The 23,054-nt window shown below is 40.8% G+C and overlaps 1 protein-coding gene across 1 annotated transcript in view; it reads left to right on the forward strand.

The window, feature by feature from the left end:
* Positions 1–23,054, forward strand: part of MAP3K13 (mitogen-activated protein kinase kinase kinase 13) — a 79,422-nt gene that overhangs the window by 12,592 nt on the left and 43,776 nt on the right. Inside the window, exon 3 of the mRNA XM_030494119.1 lies at positions 16,125–16,270. The gene's annotated coding sequence lies outside the window, so the exon portion shown is untranslated. The remainder of the gene's footprint in view (positions 1–16,124; positions 16,271–23,054) is intronic.

The following is a 23,054-nucleotide window of genomic DNA, read 5'->3' on the forward strand; positions in this document are numbered from 1 at the left end:
TAGCTGTTGTCAGTGGTACGGTGGTGGATTTGACAACTTGGTTACTAGATGTACATAGACTTTTTTGGATGTTTCATTTGCTGTGCTGGGAACCGTTTGTTTTACTGCAACTGGATGTGAAATATTACCTCTGTGGACTGATAGAATTCACATAATGGCACAGGAGGCTGTACCATCAGTATCAGCCTGAGGCTTGCTGTTCTTAGAGCTGTTTTACACAGGCACTGCACTGTCATTAACTTTCCATGAACAAAACTATAGGAATTCCTGATCTGGGACCTTACTGTGCCAGGAGGAGCCTGAAGCCCAATTTAGTTAGAGAGTAAGTCCAGACTGAAAGCCACTACAAGCTTTTCTTTTAGTTAAGATCTGCTATTAAGAAAATCTTTTCTTTTTTTTTTTTTTTTTTGCTAAGCAGAGCCCATCAAGCTGTCATTTAGTTAAGGGAATAAATTGTAAAAGTCTTTAATCACATTGGTGGGGAAAAGGAGGTACCGCTTCAGATTGCTTTGGTGTTTTTTCCAGCTTTCCGAGTGAAACAATTCTATTTTTATGGAATATTTTTCCTACATTTAAATATGGTGTGGCTATATTTAAAAAAGAAAAAAAAAGTTTGAGTATGTTCTGATTGTATGTAGTGATTAGATATTGATTGGCATGAAAGAGGTGCAGCATTCAAGTAATTGTAGATTTGCCAGGTAGCATTACTTGTCTGTATGTTGCCTTACCAAATATGAAAATCCTGTTTCTCAAGCACATTGCATTTGCCATATTGAAACAGAATTACATTTTTATTAAAAGAACGTTTGCTCAGTGCTCCCAAGTAAAGGAGAAGTTTAGTATTACTGGTAAGGTACATGGCAAACTTAGTTCATTTCGCACTTGACTTGGTCGCTATTCTCTGGTGCATAAGCATTTCATTATCTGTTATTTTGAGATAGTGGAAAGGTGCTCAACTCTTCTGGTGTCTGTTACCATGATTTATTTTTCCTTGAAATCTAAATGGTGTCCTTGAGTTGATGCATCTTTTTTACCTCAAGCAAAGTGGAGTTCTGGTTTTAGCTTTTTAATTTATGCAACCTTGATAAAGGCAGCCAGGTTATGCTGAAGTCAATCTGATGATAATAAATTCCTTCTGTTCTTCCTTAAGCCACAGTGAAAATTAAAGAGGCTAAATTTACTGGCTGTTCTTCATGCCTCTTTGTCCAGTGCAGAAGGAAATTAAGCTGTTTTGACCTTACTCTGACATGTGTAGTCAGTGAAGATGAGGGCAGGGAAAGGCTTTGTAAAAAGAAATGAAGCCAATATTGGTCTTTCTAAAAGTGTTATTAATGCACTCTAGTACGCCTCAGCTAAAGTCACAGCCTGTGAAGACAAGTGCAGGCAATCTCAGCTTTTATGTCATCTACCATCAGGAGAAATGATGTCTCCTGTAAACACTACGTGACATAACACTGCTGAGATTAAGAAAAATAATTATCAATTGTCATTTAGGAAGTGAAAACTGAGTGTGCTAGTTTACTACCCAAAACCTGATAGCGTGTGTGCTGCTGCTTTGTGTTTTTCTGTTGTATTTGAAGAACTGAGCTGTCTGCTTTTAAATGGGTTGTTTTTTCCTGACGTGACAGTTAAGAAGCTTAATGTTTACTTGGCCAAATGTTGCAGCTGTAGCAGAGGATATTGTATTCTCAGTCTGTATAATTTCAGGTCTAACAAGAACTACTTCTGCTTTGGTACATGCCTGCTTCTGCACTGTATATTGTCTAGTCAGCTGTGCTCGCACTGGCTGACTTATCTAAAAAGTGATAATACTGGTATCTTTATTTGCTCTGCCCTGTACTGATACCAGCCTTTAGCCAGCACTCTCTGTTTCCAGCATCAGGGTGACCGAAGTGGAGACAGTGAAATAAGCTGGTGCTTAATTCCTTGTTTGTGGATGGGGGAGTATTGTACACTGAGAACCTGAACAACATAACTTAGTGGTGAGTCTCAATTATAGTTGGTTGTTCCAGGCATACTCCAGGAAGTTGAAACCAGCCCTCATTTTACCTGAGTTTCAAAACTTAGATAATGTGACTCAAAGGAAAGACTTTTCTGGAGGCACTTTTCTTCTAGAAAGTATTAATACATTTATCTAGCATGCTGTCTCTTGCAGTTTAAATAAGTGACTGTTTATAGGAAGTGCCATCTGAAAAATGCAAGGGATTTGCTTTCTCACAGTATATAAAAGAAAACTTCATTTTGTTGTTTCTGCACCAGAAACGGCATGGCTCTGTAATGAAGTTAAGATGTATGCCACTGCAGGTTTTAATTTCATTTCAGGCCAGGTTGGACAGGGCTTGGAGCAACCTGGTCTAGTGGAAAGTGTCCCTCCCCGTGGCAGGGGGTTGGAACTAGAAGATCTTTAATGTCCCTTCCAACCCAAACCATCCTGTGATTTTGAGATTCTATGATTCTGTGCTTTTGGTTTACTCTGAGAGGAGCTCCTATCTTCAGAGGTACACATGTTGTATTGTGAAACTGTTACTGCTATAGATGAGTCAAAGGGTTGTACAGAAATATTTTGCATCCCTAAAAAACAAAAATGTTTGTGCAATGGTATTGATATTGGACACTGGATGATACAAAGTTAAGGTCAGAGTGAGAAGAGTATACCCTGCCTACTTAAAAATTCCTCCCCTTTGTTTTGGGTGGCTGGATGTGCTAGCCTAGATTAAAACTCGTGGATACAATTCTTCCTTGTATTAGAATGTAATATTTACTAAGATGTCTAAGTATTATAAATGCTTCTGCATATTGCTTAAAAGGGTGGGAAAGAAAGTCTTGCCCAAGAAATAGCTATGTTTTAAGGTTGGATAGAAATTTAACTTATTGGGACCTCTTGGAACAAATGCTGTTAAATAAACTTCACTTCGTGTAGCAGAGAAGAGAATTTTCTGAATTTTATTAGCACTGAAGCATTTTCATGCAAAAAGTATGTGTGTGCATATACATAAAAATAAATAAATGGCTATAGATATGTCCAGTAAAAATGGGCAGTTTTATTAAACCATGAATTTAAGGCAGTGTTAGAATGGTTGCCTGGGGCTTCAGTATGATTTTTTTAGTGCTCTGGATGGTTAATACAGAGTAGACTAACTGCTAGGACAGAGAAGCCCAGAATAATATTCCTTGTCCCAGTTAAGTCAAGAACTATTAGAACAGTGGAAATAAGGTTTCAACAAGGGGGGGAAAAAAGGGTGAAGGAAGTGTCATCTCTCACTCTTGCTAGTGAGAGGGGAGAGTATACAACTGTACCAGAAGTTAGAATGGAAAAGGGTGAGTACCAGTTACTAGTGGCTAATGTTGCCAAGGTGTGTGGATTAGGACTGATTTTCACTCTTCCCGGTGCTTTAAACAAAAAGAAAAAGAAAAAAGGCAAACTGTGTGACTGTTTGCAGTAGGACATGTAGGTCAAAGGAATCTGTGATCTTCTTTGACCTGCATGTTTGTCATGAAAGGCTTCTTATCTGTTATTAAGCCTGATGCTTGAGCCGTTAAGAGTTGTTTCTATTCAATCTAGTACCACTTGATTGTGCCACACTGGCTACACTGGGGGACTTAACATCAGCTGATGGCTTTGCTTCCTCTGGTGCTGGGAGCAGGGAAGGCACAGCAGCTACGAGACTCTAGTAAGCCCCCATCACTGTCTAGCTGATACTTAAACGTTTGGAGGATTGACATCAAGTATTTTTTTAATGTACTCTTCTCACCTCCTTTTCCTGAGGTATTATGTTTTTCTTCTGTCATATCTTGAGATAATTCATTGTGATATTGCAGCAGAAGTAATGTTTCTGAGCAGCATATTCCAAGAACCAGGATCTTGAAAGGTGGCCTTGTGTGAGAGTTATCTTTAACCTTCTCATTGTGACAACCTGTGGTGATTTACTGGGAATTATTCAGTAAGCAAAATTCCTAGTCTCTTTTTGAAGTGCAAGAGTAACAGGACAACTGGAAGGAATGAAAGGGTGTTATGTAGAAAGGCAGGTATTAGACATCAGTCCCATAAGCAGCTGCATATATGAAGGCTGTTTGCTCAGTAGCCATGAGCAGTAACCATTATGCTTCTTGGCTGTTAGCCTTCTAGTCTAACAATGAAGTTGACAATCAATAAACTACTAGTTAGAAGAAATGAGGCTCTTGGCTAGAGGAAAATATGTTCTGCTCTGCTCTTCTTTGCAAGGAACTCAGCACTGTGCTTGAGGATTGATCTTCAGGAATAATTTCTTATAGTGCTGTTTCTTTATTCTCCTATCAGAGGTCTGGCTGATGTTTGAAGCTATGAATTTGAAAAACAAGGATAATCCTGGTTAATCAGTAGCCATACGTTCATGGCTAACTCTTGTCTCTCACCTATGTGGACTGTTGGTGTGTCAGGACCCACACAAAGAGGATGGAGGAACTCTGGTGCCATCTCCATAGATCACTGTACCTCATTCCATTGTTTGGTGATTCCCTTTGGCAAGTGAGTTTTGAATGTCATAGTACTAAGCAACTTATTTGCTTAGTGTTGTCCTACCCTTAGCCCATCTTTGGGATTGTCTGTCATGCTCTTAGCAGAACAAGAGGATGCAACAGTGTGTTCAGGCTTGCATGAGGTCTTACAGCTCCTAGGGAACAGAATTCCACTGCCTGTGTTTCCTCATTCTGAACTGATGATCTGTCTGGAGCATGAAAAACTGGTCTCACACTTGAGTAAATGTAAAGTCCCCTCTCTTACTCTCTCTGATCTACATTTTTCAACATCAAGGGTTAGTTTCTGTGGTTCTCAGATTAAAATACATATGTTTCCACATAGCTGAGATTCATTATCCGTACCACACGTTTGCTTTTGAACCGTTCAGAGCAATGAGGCTATATCTGTAATGTCTCCCAGTGAAGCACGTGAGAAAGAAAAGGTTTGATCAACTGGTTTCTTAGAGGAGGAAGATACAAGGTAAACCCAAAGGGGATGCAGAAGTGAGCATTAACAGTTCTTTTCTTCTCAGCAAGCCCTTTGAATATGCTAAAGAAAATTGTCCTTCTTGTCATCTCAGATGATTATATTTACAAAATCCAACCTAGAAAAATCATACCTGTACTAGGCACTAACCATCAACAGTCAAAGTCTTATTTTGTGCTTTTATCTTGATTACCTTTGTTACCTTGGGCACTGAGCAGGACAAAAAAGCTGCATCATTCTGATTGCTTCATGTTTCCAAGATGTTTTTTGAGAGAAAATATTTCCTGAGCTTTGTTCAACCTCTGAAGTAGAACTTGGTCTTTCTGGAATCACGGAAGATCAAGCGATTGCCTGCAGCAAGAGAATATGTACTGAAGCTGCAATAGCAAAGACCTTGATATCAAAGGCCACCTCCTATTGCTCTCCATCTCTTCAGCCTTAAACTTTACCAGGTTATAAATTCAGCTTGTCATCTTCCTATATAATGGCTAACAGTTCCTCGGCATATGAACAAGATAATTTCTCAAGGATTATTTCATATTTATATCCCAGCCATAAACCTCCTCGTGAGGAAACCTTGGTGTAGTCTTTACAGTCATATCGAGTTGTTCTTTGGCCTTCTTTCTGGATACTCCTTTTACTATTTTCTTGGTCTTCCTGGGGACAGTCAACAGATCCATGTCAGCATGAATCTTTGACCTTCACATTTGCAACCCAGCTTACACAGACACCTTGTAGAAGTAGAAAAAAAATGTTCCACAATAGAGCTTTAATGGTTTTTTCCTTTTTTCTTTTAAAAAACTGGTTTATATCGATCAGCTCATGTGAAGAATTTCATATGAAAAACTTCAGGGAACTCCTGAATGCTTTCTGTTTGAAGAATATGGGGGAAAAATATCTGACAGTCTATATTGATGTGGCTGAACTTCACAGAGAGCATTGTTTAATCTGTTTGCTGTTCATGCTGTATATTTTATTAACTGTACTCAGTCAGTAATACATTTCTAGCAAGCTGGGATTGTATTTATGGAATGAACTTTGCCAGTGTTGTAAAAATGATAGAAAAGTCTTGACTAGGATCACTGTCCACGTGCAGGTCTGCAGCCCTGCCATTCACCTCTGATGTTTTGGTCACATACCCTTATGTAGTATTTTCTCACCCTTCAATCTGTGATATAAAGCACAGAGCACCTTTTCAGTAATTTTGCTTGTGAGTAGCTTAAGTGGTTGATTATAGCTGTTCTAAAATATGTTTTTCAGCCTCTTTTCTTCAGCCTAAACACAAATGCAGTGGTACCTTCAAGGCCATGTACGTTCAGGTATTGTGGTATATTCAAGGTGCAATCATTTTTTGATTGTTTTGTTTTGTCTGCTGTTTAGCACAGGAGAGACTCCCCAGGCCCCCGACTTCTGCCAACAATTAAGGACTGTAACCAGTCCCCAGTGGGAATAAATGTTTCCAGCCAATATTTACAGCCAGTTCTGTCCTGGAAGAATGGAGCTACTGCTGCTGTTGTCAGCTGGAGACGTAGGGAACCTTCCTTTTGGCTCTTCAGTGAGAAATAAGATGTAAAATACAGCTGTGGTGGTGGCTTTATTGGTTGCACATAAAACACTGCATGTGGTTTTGCATAGCTGTGTCTCAAACCTCTTGATGTATCTGTGCTTTCTTCTGAAACAGAGGGTCCTGATCTAGGGTTATGATCTGATTCTGTGGTTACATAGAATCATAGAATCAACTAGGTTGGAAAAGACCTTTTAAGATCATCAAGTCCAACCGTTACCCCAGGACTGCCAAGACCATCACTAAACCATGTCACTGAAGGCCTAGTCTACATGGTTTTTGACCACTTCCAGGGATGGTGATTCCACCACTTCCCTGGGCAGCCTGTTCCAATGCCTGAGCACCCTCTCTGTGAAGACATTGTTCCTAATATCCAATCTAAACCTCCCCTGGCACAACTTAAGATTATTATCTCTTGTCCTATCACTTGTTACTTGGGAGAAGAGACCATCCCCCATCTCTCTTCATCCTCCTTTCAGGTAGTGGCACAGAGTGATAAGGTCCCCCCTGAGCCTTGCCTTCTCCAGACTAAGCAACCTTAGTTCCCTCAGCCATTCCACATCAGACTTGTTCTCCAGACCCTTCACCAGCTTCATTGCCCTTCTCTGGACCCGCTCCAGCACCTCAATGTCTCTCTTGTGGTGAGGGACCCAGAACTGAACACAGGATTTGAGGTGCAGCCTCACCAGTGCCCAGTACAGGGGATGATCACTGCCCTGGCCCTGCTGCCACACTATTGCTGATACAGGCCAGGATGCTGCTGGCCTTCTTGGCTGCTTGGGCACAAGCTGGCTTGTGTTCAGCAGCCATCAATCAGCACCCCCAAGTCCCCATGGTCACCTTGATCCTAGTAAGGAGGGATCGTCCCTTCAGTTAGAAGTCACAAAGTACTAAGGCTGAGTCTGCAGGAGGTGTTTCATGAGTCAGTCCATGAACTGTGTCCTTGGAGTGTTCTCTCTTCTGCAGCCTTTGTGCGATCGCGAGGTCATTGATCAGCGTTTGATAAGCTACAGAACAACTGTTTTGCTTACTTAGTACCATGTATCTTGTATTCAGAGTGAGAGAGAGTTTCTCATAAGAACAGAAGATTGCAATCACAGTAGAATATATAGTAATATGTTAATGCAAATATTTCCTGTTTTCTGTCATTGGAGTAGCATGGCACACCAGCACTGTGGTTGTCATCTGTATCTTTTTAGTATTGGATTTGGCTTCTTTCTCCAGAGGCCTGCAAAGGTCACTGTTCTGCAAGGAGAATTGCCATGTGACAGCAGTTTTTGGGAAGCCAAAAATTCAGACTAGCCAGCAGTGAAAATTGCTTTAAAGGTCCTGCTTTATCAGTGGCAATGTGTTCCTAGCTGAGGTGTGTGTGGAAGAGCCCAGGATGCTGTCTTGGCTTTGCAAATTTGTTGCCAGCAGCTCATTGCAGTAAAAGAGAGGCTTTCAATATGGGTGTACTTGCAACATTTAATTGTGTCCTTGTAGGTTAATTGCGGTTGTGCTATGGATTTCTGTTTCTTCCTCTCTTTTTTTTTTCCGCTGCCTCAGGAAAGAAAACTGCTTCTTGGAACTGCTTCTGAAACTCATGGTCACTTTCTAAAATACACTCCCAATCCTGAGGAGAGTGCAAAATACGCAAATAGTAGTATATATGTTTTTAACTCTATTCATACTTTAAAAAGAGAAAACCTATACTCATTGATGACCTATTCTTGTTGTGTGGAGGATTTCCAGAGGCTGAACAGATTTGAATAGTCTCCATAGCATTTCTTGTTTGCTATTTCCTAGTTTGCCAGTGTGATCAGCTATATGATACTCTCATCCTGGGAGTGAGGAAAGCTAAGTACAGGGTTTTCCTGCTCCTCTTCGATGCTTGTCCACTCAGTAGTTGTGAAGAGCTGGCTTGGGATAAGTGACATAATTCTGATAAAATATGGTTGAAACCTGGGTCTAATTGAACCTTTGCATTTGATTTTAGTGAAGCCACATTTCTCTTGAGGATTGGAGACGGAGAGGAAGGCTAGATATGCTGGTGGAGATGGCAGAGCAGAGAGAGGTAGTTGTATGAATTTCGGCAAATGTGTGTAGAAGTAGGAAAAAGAATCAAGTCTGCGATGAGAAAGGTATAAATAGGGAAAGGAAATAGGCTCCTCTGAAGGTAGAGGGGAAAAGAAGCAGATAAGGGTGATTGGGTAACAGTCAGGTGGAAGTAAAGAGCAGGAAAGGGAAGAAAAATAGAGGTGGACATCTCATGAGGTCATGGAATGCATTAACTTCTTTTTTAGGATCTTGCATTTTAGACAAGAAGAAACACCTAACTAGCAACTTTTCTCCCCTCACATTTATTTAACCAGTCTGAGCTTACTGTTTAGGGTGGAATAGGAATAACTCAAGAAGATGATGGATTTTACTTGCAAGGGAAACAGCCCAGAGAGAAAAACAGCCCTTCTTCTAGGTGGACAGTTCCAGGTAGGTCTCTTTTCTGCTCCCAGGGCTCTGTGGGTTCATTTTCATCAGTATTTCCACATGCATCTTCACTCTCTGGTTGTACAGTTTCAGTTTTCTTCGCAGGCAGTACGATGCCTTTAATCAGAGATTCCCAGTGCTTGCTGGTTTCTAAGGTGTGGTGCCATGGCTCTTGTTCTCAGGTGATGTTATCCCAAGCACTGGGTCGAACTGTCAAAGCTGTGAAAGCAAGGTACCTACTTCAGGGCTCTGTATATGTTGCTAAACGTTGTGCTGCTGCATTGTGCAGTAGTGAAGAGAGAGAGCTGAGTAAATTGCTGGCTTGTGCACGCTGCATCTCTAGTACCAGGGATAAAATCTGCCTGTTCTTTTTCTCCTATTTTATTTTTATACTTAGGTTTTCCCTTCATGTCATTTCGAACTCAAAGCAGGAGCATGCAGTTCAGCCGTGGCAGAACTATGCTTACTATGAATCTGCTGCTTTGCTCAAATTAAACATTTATGGGGCCAGAGACTCCTCACTGTTCCATCTCGAGTCTTTCAGCCTTCCTACAGTGTGATGATTATTTTCCTTGCACTTTGACACAGCTCCTGCAAGAAATACAGTGAAATTATCATCCATTGGTCTCTCTCCTTTCAAGCCCACCTTTCCTTTTTGTGTCCAGTTTGGTTTTTTCCTTACCATAGCTTATGGGGAGCAGCTGTTGGTATAAGTAATGCTTAATATTCCCTGAGAGTTGGAAGATTTCACCTCAGTCTGATGGGCAGAAATCGGGCCTCAGTTATTTGTACCTTTTTCTGTTTTCAGTGGTCTATACCAAGGTGGTGTAATTGGACAAGAGCTCCTATTCCTCAAACCGGGTACTACAGTGCTGCAGCATGTTACCTACTGATGCTGTAAGCTGTGTCGACAGACTTGGTGTTTGCAGAGAGCAGTCGGATACCTTCAAAGGCCTGGATCTTATCTGCAGGCTCCTCTGTGGCCTGAAACTTGAGCAATAGTTGTTTCTTGGGCACACTGGGAGTGAAGATAACTTTTACAGAAAAGAGGGTTGTTTCTCAGCCTAGTCAGAGCCTTTCACAGGACCTAGGGGATGTTGCAAATGCTCAGTCTTCCCTGCAAGAGTATGGTCTACTTCTTTGGTTTAACTTTTAGCTTAGAACAGTGCTGCATGGATGCTAAAAGCCCACGCTCCTAAAATAGATTGAGTAGAACAAGCTCTTCACTGATGACTCCTATTCAGGAGAGGAGAGAGGGAAGGTAACAATGAACAGATGGCAGGTATTAGTCATATCACCTAATAGATCTGAAGATCTCGGATGCTATTAGCACAAAGGTGATGGAGGAACCTAGAGGGAATGAGTTCTCCTGTCAAACCAGACTGGATATTAAAGGTGCACAGGATACAGAGGGGACCTGAGAAAATGAGGGAACTTGCAGCCAAATGAGCTAACTGAAGAGGACTGTGCTCAGAGGCTCAGAAAGTCCTGGCCAGATCCTGAGCCTATTTTTACCTGCCTAGTTTGCAAAACCATTCGCTTGTATGTTTGACAAGCCCCTCAGAGCATCACTCCTTGGAGGTGCCATACTTGTAACACAGTTGTCTCTGCTGAAGGGCTAGTACAAAGGTCCAATACCTCAGAAATAACTGAATTCTTCCAATTGCATTATCAGCTTGAATGACATTATTCTATCTTTTGCTATAATAAACGCAGTACAGAAGCTGCGTGATCTTTTCACGTAGTATCTAAATTGTCACTGTGCACCTTGCAGTCTAATTTGGCTGGCTCAGCATCTCCTCGCAGCTCTAGGTCGCTGGTATCTACACATTGGCTGTGGCCCAGTTGGCAGTAAGCTCATAGGAGCATAGCCTCTGAGATGCTACTGCCTGCTGGTTTGCTGGGAACATACCATATAAATGAAATGTACAATGTGTACAGTCGTTTGTAGGTGAGTGGCTTCCAGCACACTTAACAGCACAGAGCAGGTAGGCCACTGAAGTACCTGCAGAGTCTTGGTGGTAGAAGTGCATTGTTTCCAGTTGCTTGCTCTGATTGTGGTGGTATAATCATCTGCTTCAAGACCCATCTGTCCAAAACGCAGTGTGGCTGTGGGCACACTGGAGGGTAGGAAGACAAGGTGCACATGTGGGCTCTTTTGACTTCCCTGTGCAGAGATGGGGTCATTGGGTATCACAGCATCAGTCTGGTTTCCCTGCGGAATGGCTGTATCTTGGTGATTTTGTTATTTATGAAATTCTTCAGCAACAGAGGCTGGATTTGTGGCCTCCTCATTTTCCTCCTCTTTTGTTTCATCATTTTGGTATTCATTTACAAAGAGAGCTGCTCTGCAGGAGATACTCCCATCATTTTTCTCACTTGTGCTCAGACCTTGGCAGAAGCCAAGCACCCCGTGGGCCTCTGAATTACAAGTACCATTTCGGTGGCACCTTGGTTCTTTGGCCTTCAGCTATTGCCTAACACCTAATGAATGTATGAAGTGAGTAGAGCTCTTCTACTGTGAACTCTGTTGATACCTAAGGGGTTAAACAAAGCTCTGTTTATTAATGTTGATACTTTAAATTGTGCCAGAACACTTTGAAAACGTGGCAGCGGACAGGGCAGCAGGCAGTAAATACCCTTAAATGACAATACTGTTCAATATTTGCTGTTAATTGAGAGAGGGAGCAGCTGCTGATATGCAGCTTCAGCCAGGATGAATTAGTAATGAGTCTGGAACTGGTGTTTTTTTCCTGGTTTAAAGTTGCATCAGCCCTTTGTGGTTCAGTAGCATGCTTTGGAGAGAAATAAAGAAATCAGAGCGGGCCCTAAATTGAAGATGTTATTTTGTTTGTGTTTTCCAGTGAGTTGTTATGAAGCTGTGGTGTCAGTTATAAATTTGGCAACAGTAGTAAAACTCCCTTGTGTTTAGGGACCAAACTTAAGGTTTTGGGTTAGTTTTTCCATCCTGTGTGGCAGACAGTGGGAATGTACCAGGCAAAGCAAGCTCCTTTGAAAGAAAACACTTCTGTTGCTTTCTCACTGGATTCCAGAGACATTTTCAGTTATGGTTTCTCTAAATAGGAGTTTTGGTTTAACTTTCTATGCTGGCCTGTGCTGCAGGTCATGATATGAGAGAATTTCTAGCCTTTTTGGGAGGGGACTCACCACAGCAGGAGAGGGAACACTGAAATATACAAGATTTTCCTTCTGCTTTCTTTGCACTTTTGCCGTGCAAACGTGTTGAGTTTAACCTTTGAAAACTTGTTGATAAGCTGTTATCATCAGCCAACAGTTAAAATAACAAACCCTCGCACCTTGCTGAGTTAGGATAGGAACTTCCCAAGGTTTCAAGGCCTGGGTATGGCTCTGGAACAGCATTAATCCAGACGGAGCAGCCACGCGGGGGACAAAGTTTCCTCTTGGAAGAAATCAGCCACAGCTGCTACTTTCATGCTGTTTATGCAGCCTTCCCTGTAAGTATTCATTTTGCAGAAAACACTTTGTTTTGAGCTATAGATGTGATCATGAGAGTGCAAAACTCTGTGATAGTAGTTAGCAACATCTTTACCTCATCTTAAGTTGGGCGCAGGAAATGAAATTCTAGCTCTGTTGAAAACACTGTTAAGTCCTATCAATTTCTGTACAGCTTGGCTTTCGCCACAAGTAGAAGAGTTTTAAAGCAAAGAATGGGTTGGGTTTTTTTCAGTTCTTTAAACAAAATCCTTTTGCAGGGATTAGTGTTTGAATCCAAGCTCAGAATTCTGCTGGTATTTTGTTAGGATGAGAAATATTAGATTGAAAGAATTCCTTCGGTCCACTATGATTATGTTAAAGAGGAAAAAATCCAATTGACAGGTTATGTTTTGTAGCCCTGTTTCCAGTTGGTATGAATTCTGTATTACATATGTTTGGGTTTTGTGTTCATTCTATTCACATTAACAGTTTCTACAAAGTGGGTAGGTGCATTTATGCATTCCTAAGAGTTTAAATCTGGGCTACACCATGCTGTCTTCTGTATTGGCTTAGAGATGCATAAAATCTCTTAGATTGAATCTGGAAAGCAACTGTTAAAAGCTGGTGGTAAATGGAAGTGCAGGAAGAGCTAAACTCATCTGGTGGTGGAAGGCCTTGCCCCCAGAAATCCCTTCTCATCTAGGGTCTTGCCAATTCCTACCTTTGCTAGCAGTTATCAGTCTTTGAAAATCTGACCTTAGAAGGCTGTATTTTTTTCATGTGAAATTCAAAATTTATTCTAGTGGCATTCTGCCAACTTTGGGCATCTGGTGTCTCGTGGTTTTTATGAACATCTTTAATTTTATGTGCTGTTTTCTATATATGCGAGTTATGTTTAAAAGTATAATGTAATCAAATACAGTCTTTCCTTTTTTTGTGTGTTTTTGATCCTCAAGTCTGTATTATTGCTTTATCTGTAGTATCTACTTACACTATTTGGGGTTTTTTTTCTAAGCAAGAGAATAAACCTTGGTGTGTTTACATGCACCATTCCTGTCTTTAAACAGTGATAAAAATTGTAATTACTGGCTTTTGGGGACTTTTTTTCATTGATTTCATAGAACCATGTAACTTTCTTATAAACAAAGGCAAATATTTATGTTTTTAATAGATACAAATTATAAACTCTGAAGTTTGTTTAATAAACTTGTTAAAATATATGTATATTTACTCTGGGTTTTATCTTAAAGTGATCCCTTCTTGCCTCTGGAAGGAGTTATTAACTGCTTAATAAATACTGTTCTCAGCAGTGTGCTCATTAGGAATTAAGCTATACATCTGTGTGGTATGTTCCCTATTTCAAGGAGTGTTAGCTAAGTGATATGATCTGTAACAAGGTATATACACATTCATCTGCTTTGGAGTGGTCAAATGTCTACACTTGTAAGGAATTTGGATGGCACATCTCTTGCTCATGTTGTGTCCCCATCTCAGTCTCAGGATGCGTCTATGAGGCTGCTGTACTGGTGCCAGTGAGTTGCTGCCTGTGTGCTTCTGTACAACTACTCGGGCACCAGCTCCTACTAGAATAAAGCTGGTGTTGGTGGCCAGTGGTTTCAACTTGAGGTAGTGTGCTCTGCAAACTGCTGAGTAAAATGGGAGAAGTCCTCCATGAGGAGCATTGCCACTTGTTTAAGTAATGCAATGTGAAGGCACAGCAAGAGGCTTTGATGCACTGATAGAATTACCTTCTGCTGCTGCTGGGGGAGCAGTGTAAATGGATGAACACATTTACTACAGTTGTGCGTCTGTCATTGCCAATATTGATGTATTGCCTGGAAGGTGGTTGACCTGGAAATTAGTGTCTAAATAAATGGTTAATACAGGGCAATAGTGGCTGCAGGTTGGTAGTTTCTCCTGCCAAGGGTATTTCTATGTCCTCCTCCTCCTTTCTATTGCCCAAATATAGTCTCTGGATGTAGCCTAACCTTGACTTCTTACTGGGAATGTGGAATTACCTTTCCTGGTTTTGTAGCAAATTAGAGAAGATGAGAGAACTAATACAGAGATAAAATGAAATGGCAGTGGTTACAAGACTTACAGTGTTGTTGGTAGAAAACCAGCAAATGTGTTGTGAGCTGAACTATCAGTGCCAGGAATTTGGTTTGCAGGACTTGATTTTGCTACTCCTTGGTTAGTAGTTTTTAAGGCATACTCAATAGAAATTATTCAGCTTCTATAATTGCGAACTGTTTGTCTCAACTACAGATTTTCACCTTTCTTTCCTGTAACAGAGTGTAACTGTTATTCTCTTGTGTGTATAATTGTAATGACCAGCTCCTAACTGTCCTTTCGAGATTGTTTTTCTGGTACCATTGAAAGTGACTGTTTCAGAAGATGTGATTGCTGGTAATTTAATGCGCAAGAATAAAAGAATAGCAGAAAAAGTTGTGAAGAGCATGGGATGAATTGCTCTGTGGGAGGGACTCCTAGGAAAAAACCAGCTCCCGCTGATAGTCATTGCTGTCTCCTATACAAGAGTGCTGGTGGCACCTTCTTTCTTGCTGAGGACTGGTGTTGTACATCCCATTCTTGTGTTTCTTCCATAATTTATTAATCCTGAAAGTTAATCTGAGGTTAAATGGAAGTATGCAGTGTTGACGTATGAGGGGAATAAGCAATGCTTACTCCTTCATCTGCAAAAAAATTAGACATAGGCTAAACTTACCAAACTTTGGGGTGATCCTGAGAACAGTTGAATCACGAGGCAGATGGTGCCTATGTGTTTGCAAGGCCACATAACTTTTGTTGTCTAAAGTCTCTTCATTCTGGCAAGACAGTTGTGCTGGTATTACTGAATCTCTTCTTCAATGTTGTAATAGCCTTGTTGTGTCCATGATGATTAAGGATATATGGAAAACAATGTTTGCGGGTAGAGGTAATCTTCTTTTAATACCAGTTAGTTTAGTGTTTGCATTAAAGACTAGTATTAGCCAGTTGTGTAATTTCAAGGTGCTATCTTTAATTTTATGAAGAACTGGATTTAGTCTTTGCAGCCTTATAGAATTTTGAGGGGTGGGAAGAAGATGCAGTAGACTCAGAATTGGCAGTCTCGGTATTTGTCATCTCTTTGCTTGCGTGTTTCTGATAGCAAGAGGAATAATGGTATTATGAGTTGAATATATGTAGGAGGACTACAATAACCTATGCTTTCCCTAAAATTTGCTTGAAATTAGGAAAACAAATAATGTGGAGTTTAGGTAGAACATTAAGCATAAAAAAATCATTAGCAGATTAGCTTGAAGCGTGTTATTTTGAAGTCTAATCCAATCCTGAATGGTGTAATTTTGTAGTATGGAAAGCCTTGAGCTCTTTTACTGGAGCTGCTTGCTTAATTTAGATTAAAATTGTACCATAAAAGGATTATAGAGTGTATGCCTGTGCTAAGAAAGGATGTACTAAATGTGTTGAGGTATTTTTCTACTCCCAGTTTCTTTTTGAATGTGCTTACTTAATTTGGGATGTTTTCTGCTGCATTTAAATGTGCCAAGTAACATCAGGATGTGCTAATGGGATGTTTCAGGTTGATCTTGGAAGCATTTATTTAAATGCATCTTTGGTAACAGGATTCTGAGTTTTCTTGTTGTTCTTTTTTAGGCGGAAGAATTCAGTGCTGGGCTACCCTAAACATTACCTATGGTGCAACTTCAGAGAACAACTTGATTTATCTGACTTGAAGAGGAAGCACGTGTGCAGTAAGCCAAGAGGACATGGGCTTTCAATGCATCTGGAAAAATGATCAGGTATCAGCAGTTGTTGGCATTTAAACCGTAGTAACTAGTCAGAAACTGGAGAAGACATGAAACAATAATGCACTCACTCCTGCAGTTGTCTTTAAATTTTAGGTATGCTTTCCTTTCATGGTAGGAATGAGGTGAGTTCACCTTCTCATGTTATATTGTGTCCATGTGGCAGCTTAGTTGCAGACACCTAACGGGATCCAGTTCAGGTGTGAGTGAACAGGAAGGGACAAGGGCCAAAGAGGTGTTTCTATAGGCTGAGTTGAAGTTAATCTTACAGTGTTTAGATTTTTAAAATATAACTTGGGCTTTGAAAGCATTTGAATCCCTTAATTCAGGTTTATTCATTTTGTGAGGGGATAATTTTGATATATTATTTTTCTACTGTGATAGATACTTTTTCATTGTACTTTGGTGATTGGCTGGAGAATGCAATTGTCCTCACAGGAATCCAGGCTCTTATAGCTAGAGCAGAGACACCTGCAAAGCTCCAGAAAATGCAGTGTTGTGGTTCATTTTGAGATCTGAGCAGGTTATTGGTTGGGTGATGTAAGAACTCTATGTTTCTAGCTATTTGTTTGTTTTCAAGCAGCTGTTCATGATTCTAAAATGGTGTCAAATGTCTGAAAAAGTGTCAAACTTTGCTATTGGAGGTTAACTGCTCTGCATAGATACTTGGATCAGCTGGCTCACTTGTTGCTGATTTCTGTGTCTGATGTCTGTTGCTATAGGTAGTGCGGAGCTTGTGCATGTCTGGTGTCCTACCTCCAATACTTCCCTTTGGCAAGTATCAGCCATGATCGGGGATATGCTTTAGCAAACTCACAGCCCGTTTTGTTACAGTGAAGGGGGATTCATTAAAAGTAGCTTGGCACTTCTGCAGTAGACAGCATTTGTTTGTTTTGTACTTCTGTTCACAGTTGTGCTGCCTGCCTTTGAGAAGACAGAGCCCGCATCACGGAGGAGGTGACTCTTGTCTGGGAGCAGCCAGGTTCAGCTCTGGGAGAGGAGCTTTGGGAGGCTGAGCAGTGCAGGGAAGGAGAAGGAGGAGGGAGTGAGAGATGCAGTAGGCAACCAGGAGCCTGTAGTTTGTGCAAGGTAACACTGAGAAGCAGTCCCCAGAGGTGATGACAAACTTTGCTAGGAATCAGACAGCACTGGGCAGAGTTTGCTGCAATTGGAACATTGATGGCCGAATGGAAGCCTGGGAACAAGGGACAGCAGGCAGGGGGGTTGTATATAAACCCTTCCTATTTCTAGTCTGACTGACCTGGTTCCTCTGAGTTTCCCTTGTTGAAAGCATTCTAGTTCATAATCTAAGAAAACTTGGCTCTTTTCTTCAGGGGGCTTCCTGCAAGGCAATAAGTCTGTGTTTGGCAAAGAGTTCTGACTGAAAAGGAGTGCAGGCTCAGACAGGTGGATCCAGAAAATTTCATTTTCTGAGGAGTGGCCAACCTTTGGACATGATAGAGCGACCACTTAGGATGCAAGTTAGGGGCTTTAGGAGGGCTGTTGGTCTTCAAGTGTACTATTCTTCCCCTTTGCCCTCTGAGTGAGTCATTGTGGTCTGCTGTCACTTTTGGAATGTAATGTAAATGACAGGAGGTTTCTTTCTTTGTCTTATACTCTCTAATCGTCTAATGCATCTCTGTGAGCTTATGATATTTTTTTGTAATGGAGATCACTGTTGATGTTAGCAGGACACTTCCTGTGTTATGGATATTGCTATTTCAAGGAATATATCATCTGTTGAATCTGTGTCATATAAGTGGGTTTTTAGTTTAACTACATCTATTTTATGTATTAAAAATTAAATAGTAAAACTTGTATGTTACCAAATGTGCATATATCTCTGTGAAGAACTGATAAGGAGCAAATTGCATAAAAATTCTGTAATCTTTTGGGAATTACGTTTAGAGGAATAGTTTTAAAAAATTGTTTCTTGTTTTCTTTATAGATGTTAGCTGAAAAATCACTTATTCTTGTCTCTTTAACTGTAAAATTATCTGAAGTTTTCTTTGATTAGTGAATGGATGTGTATAATTCAAGAAAACATTTAGTTGCTTCACTCAAGGAGACTGAAAATAGTTTTGTTCTATAAATTTTCCTATGGTTGTATGATTTTTGTCATAAGGAGATACTTCATGCAGAGAAGGCTACAGCTATGTAAGTTTTAGGAGGTGTCTGAGCCACTTCTGAGTGGGGTTGCAAGAAGATGTGATATGGAGCTACATTTTGGGATTAATTTCTTAATATAAAAGCTGTCAATTTTGATCTGTTCTGTGAGGAGTGGTGGGTGCTGTAGAGGTAGAGCATCCATATATTTAGACTTTAGCTGTCTCTCGTTAAGAGTTATAGATAAGGTGAAGTATTTTACTGAAGAATTAAATTCTCCCTTGATGTGAACCTGGTTTCATCTCAATTAAAGCAATTGGTTGCATGAGCTACCCTGTCCTTGCTTCATCAACGACACTTCATCGGTTGCTTCATCAACATTGCTGCTTCTTATTTAGCTTATTTTTTTTTTCCAGTTAATAGACAAGGCACTCTATATTGCAGTGCCATATGCATAGTAGCAGTGTAATAGAGGTGGCTTAAGGATAGAAAGCGTGGCTTGTAAGGGGGTTTGACATTTATAGATGGCATGTAATGGGAGAGCAAGTGAACCAGGCAAGCTTCTAATCATGTAGCCTGTCATGGTTCTTTCCTCCAGTATATTAATCTTTTGTGAAAAGTATACATGCATTTCCTGTAAACCTTTCCTTACTAATAAGGGGGAAATTGGAGCTTGAGCAGACCTGCATCTCTCTGCTTGAAGGGAAGTGCAGTCACCTTTTTGACTCTGTTTATGGAGGCCTATAGGTTATAAAGCGCTCTTGTGAAAGGGTTGTCCTAAAAAGTCCCAGGATTAATGCTTTGGCTGACATGTTTTTGACCATGGCTCTCATTCTTTCTCTCTTAGCCATTACTTGAATTTACTAATGTGATGCTTATTTTCCCTGGATAGGCAAATCCTGTGCAATACAACGCTGATGGTTTGATTGAGTTGGAGTATTAGGACATCAGCTAACTTTATGTGTCCTTTTGGTAAAGGCTGTTTATATTTGCTTGTCCCTTTAAGTCAGCTCTGTGACTTAATTCACAAAGCGTTTAGTATCTCATACAACACATCCTGAAAGAGTCCTGCTTTGGGGTGGCTCCTACATCTTATTGCATTGTCCAACGTTGATCAAAATCACCACTGCTGACAAGTTTAACGTTCTCTCTCTGAATAGTCTGGACCAAAAATCTGTTAATCATGATTGTATTGTAGCTATATAAGGTGTTGTCATAACTTCATGAAGTGAGTAATTCTCTGTCAAGAATCAAGAGGATTCTTCTAGGGTCTGCATTTAGCAGCGGCGGAACAGAACAAGTCGTTTGGGATAGAGGAAAAACCATCAGAAAGCTCTGAAGCAAAAGCTACTGATAGCTTCATGACTGATGCTAGTCTTGGAGGAAGATGCTCAGCAGGTTTTATTTGTCTTGAGAATATTTACATGAAGCGGATCCACTGTTCTTGAAAGAACTTTATCACGGGACTACAGAGAAGACTGTTAGTACTAAATATAGTGCCTAATTCTGGCAGTCTCTGACTTACAAATGCCTGAATTCCGCTGTCAGCAGTTTTTGTAGGGGTTTTTTGGTAGAAATCTGAATAATATTCCTCAGAGAGGTTGTGTAACAGTAACAAGGATGGAAAGATTTAATTTGGCAAGACCTTGTACTGCGAAAGATCAGATTAATTTTTTAACTTCTGTCTTGCTGCAAAGCTTTCAGTACTTCGATGTCTTCATAGAAGAGGCCTGAAAGGTCCCAAAAGATCGTCTTGACCTTTTGCATTAAATCATCATCACTATTGCTGGACAATTCTTGTGAGATGATTTTTCCTTTACATCCTAATGGGAGGCAAAACCACTTCATTGGGCTGGTGCTTCACTATGTTTACCATTTAGCAAAGTTCTTCTAATGGCCTAAGTAAATTTTTCTTGTTGCATTTTGAGTACTTTTGCTACTCAGCACAGATGTGGAGGATAGATTTCCTCTTTCACTGCAGAAACTGTTTTTATATTTAAAGAAATACATCATACCTCAATCTTATCTTCTCTTTTTACTCTGTTCAGATGGAGTAACGCCAGCGAGTTAGCTCACTCATCTCTCATAGCTCTCCTTACTGTCTGTATTGTAGTTCTGGCATGGTTTCTCTCTTTCCTGACAAGCCTGACCCAAAAATGGACTTTACCAAAGGCTTTATCAAAACTGAGTAGGTTGGGAATTTCTGCTCCTGCCAATGGATATAAGTTGCCTTGATTGTGACAGCTTGGTATTTATAATTTGTGCTCAGTCTGTGATGCTCTCTACCTTGAATCCTTATCTACAGACCAGCTGCTCAGCAGCTGATTCTATATTTGTGCAGGTGATTTTTTTCCTCTGAACAAAACTTGACCTTAGGGAATTGTACCACATTTTTTAATCACTTCTCCAGTTTCATTAATTCCTGCCTGCAATAGCTTCCCATTTGTGCATGCCTTTTTATAGGAATATGTCTTTTTGTGGGAATAACATAAATTACAGGACTTTTCTTTCCAGATGGCACTAATACTGAGGCTTTGTTGTCAGGTCTCTCATTTCTTTTGCAGGCTCCTAACCTGGAAGAGGAAAGGTGACTGTAGCTCAGTTGGCTTTAAATGTGTCCCTTAGAACTTCTAATTATACGTACTTATTTTTACTTGCAGTATTTCTCACTGCTGACAATTCTACTAGAGTCAATTATTATGGAAGACTTCATTTTGGCACGTTCTCTAGAACAAATAGATCTGCTTTTCCTCTGCTAATCATTCTGCAAATGATTTCTAGAGGAAAAAACCCAGCAAATAAACACATTTTCATCTTTTAAGTTGTATTACCCTACTTCCGACTGTCTATATTTAGGCTGACTTCCAGTTTGTTCATCCTCTCCTCGATAATTTTACAGCCCATTGTCTGATTCCAACCACATGTTAGAGATGGAGGTTTTAAGATAATGAAATTCCTACAGGTTTTGCACGAACAGATGGGCAGCTTGGAAAAAGATAAATGAAGTGGCCTCACATACCCCTGACTAAGGGAAAGCATGTGGCCTGAGTCTGTGTAGTTTCAGGAGGCAGAGACTTCCCGCAAGGAGGAACACCTTAGCAGCTTCCCTAGACACAAGGGTGATGTCTATGTGCACGTTCTGCTTTACGTGTCTCCTCTGTGCTTCCTGCCAGCTGGCCATGATGACTGTAAATCTGGAAAGACTGTTGTTCACTTGTGGCATTAACTGCCTTTTTAGCAGCAAGGGAATAGTCTGTCATGTCTCTTCTGTAGCAGTGCTTTCTTTCCTGATGGAGTTCCAGAGCTTTTCCTTATGGAGGAATCAGGCCATCTTCCTTCAGGAAGATAAAAATCTGCAAAGGTACTCTTTTGAGCTTCCCCAGCCTTATCAGTGCAAATTCTTAGTGTTGTAGTGGCATGCCTTCTCCTAAAACTACGCAGACTTTTATCTTTGTGAAGAGCCTGAAGATCAGGGCACCTCTGGAAGGAGCAGGCTTGCTGGGAAAATCACTCAGAAACTCCGTAAAAAAGAATCCATACCAGTCTCAGGCTTAAAGAAGGGAAGACATTAATGACTTAAAGCTGAAAGAGAGATTTAGATTAGATATTAGGAAAGAATTCTTCCCTTTGAGGGTGGTGAGGCCCTGGCACAGGTTGCCCAGAGAAGCTGTGGCTGCCCCATCCCACAGTGAACATCTGGCCGTGTTCAAGGCCAGGTTGGATGGGGCTTGGAGCAACGTGGTCTAGTGGAAGGTGTCCCTGCCTGTGTCAGGGGGTTGGAACTAGATGAGCTTTAAGGTGCCTTCCAACCCAAACCATTCTGTGATTATGCGTTTTGTCTTGTCATTATCTTTTAGTGCCTTTAGTGTAATTTTTTTCCTTTTAGTTCCTGGAGTGTTGCTAAAGGTGATACAAGGTTAAAGGAAGTCATCATGTAGTCTTAAGTACTCCTACCCGTCATATCTTGCAGAGCACAGTCAACAGAAGAAATAACTGGCAACTGTATGGAGGATGTTTTTGTTGTAAGAAGCCTCCCTTCAGTAACAGAAGTTGGTAGCACTTTCATTTGAAGACTGTAGGATGATGGTACAAGTGTTTGCGTTTGTTTGAATAGGTTTTGGGTAGACACGACTATACGGTTACCTTTCTCACAAGCTATTGCGTATCTATGAGTTTGTAGCCATCTCCTGCTCTCTGCTTTCATTTTTAAGCAGACCTAAACCTCTCATCATGGCTCACTTACACTGTCTTGTGGGCTGAGGAAGCTCCAATGTTTCTGATCTGAAAGGGTCCAAGCCTTGTTTAAGGGTTGCTCCTATTGACTGTGGAGCAGCAACTCGGTCACCCAAAGCAACTCGGTCATCCTAGATTTATCCTACCCCAGAGGCAGCCCCCTAGAGCGTGTGGGGTTCATGTTCCAGCTGCAGGCTCTGAGCTGTGGTGGCTCTGCAGCTGCCACAGGAGCAGCAAGGCAGGGCCAGGATCTGGAATCACTATGGCTGTCCTGCTGTAAACAGACTCCCTTTCAAAACAGGGCTCATAGTTAGGGCCCTGACTGAAACACTGTTCTGAATTCACCTGTTCTCATGTTATTGCACATGCCAAAAGCTTTTGGGCTTTTTGAGTGACTTTTTTGTTCTTTGGTCACACTTCTTGACTCCCAGCTCATGGT

The sequence above is a fragment of the Strigops habroptila genome, chromosome 8 (genome assembly GCF_004027225.2).
Source record: "Strigops habroptila isolate Jane chromosome 8, bStrHab1.2.pri, whole genome shotgun sequence".
NCBI lineage: Eukaryota > Metazoa > Chordata > Aves > Psittaciformes > Psittacidae > Strigops > Strigops habroptila.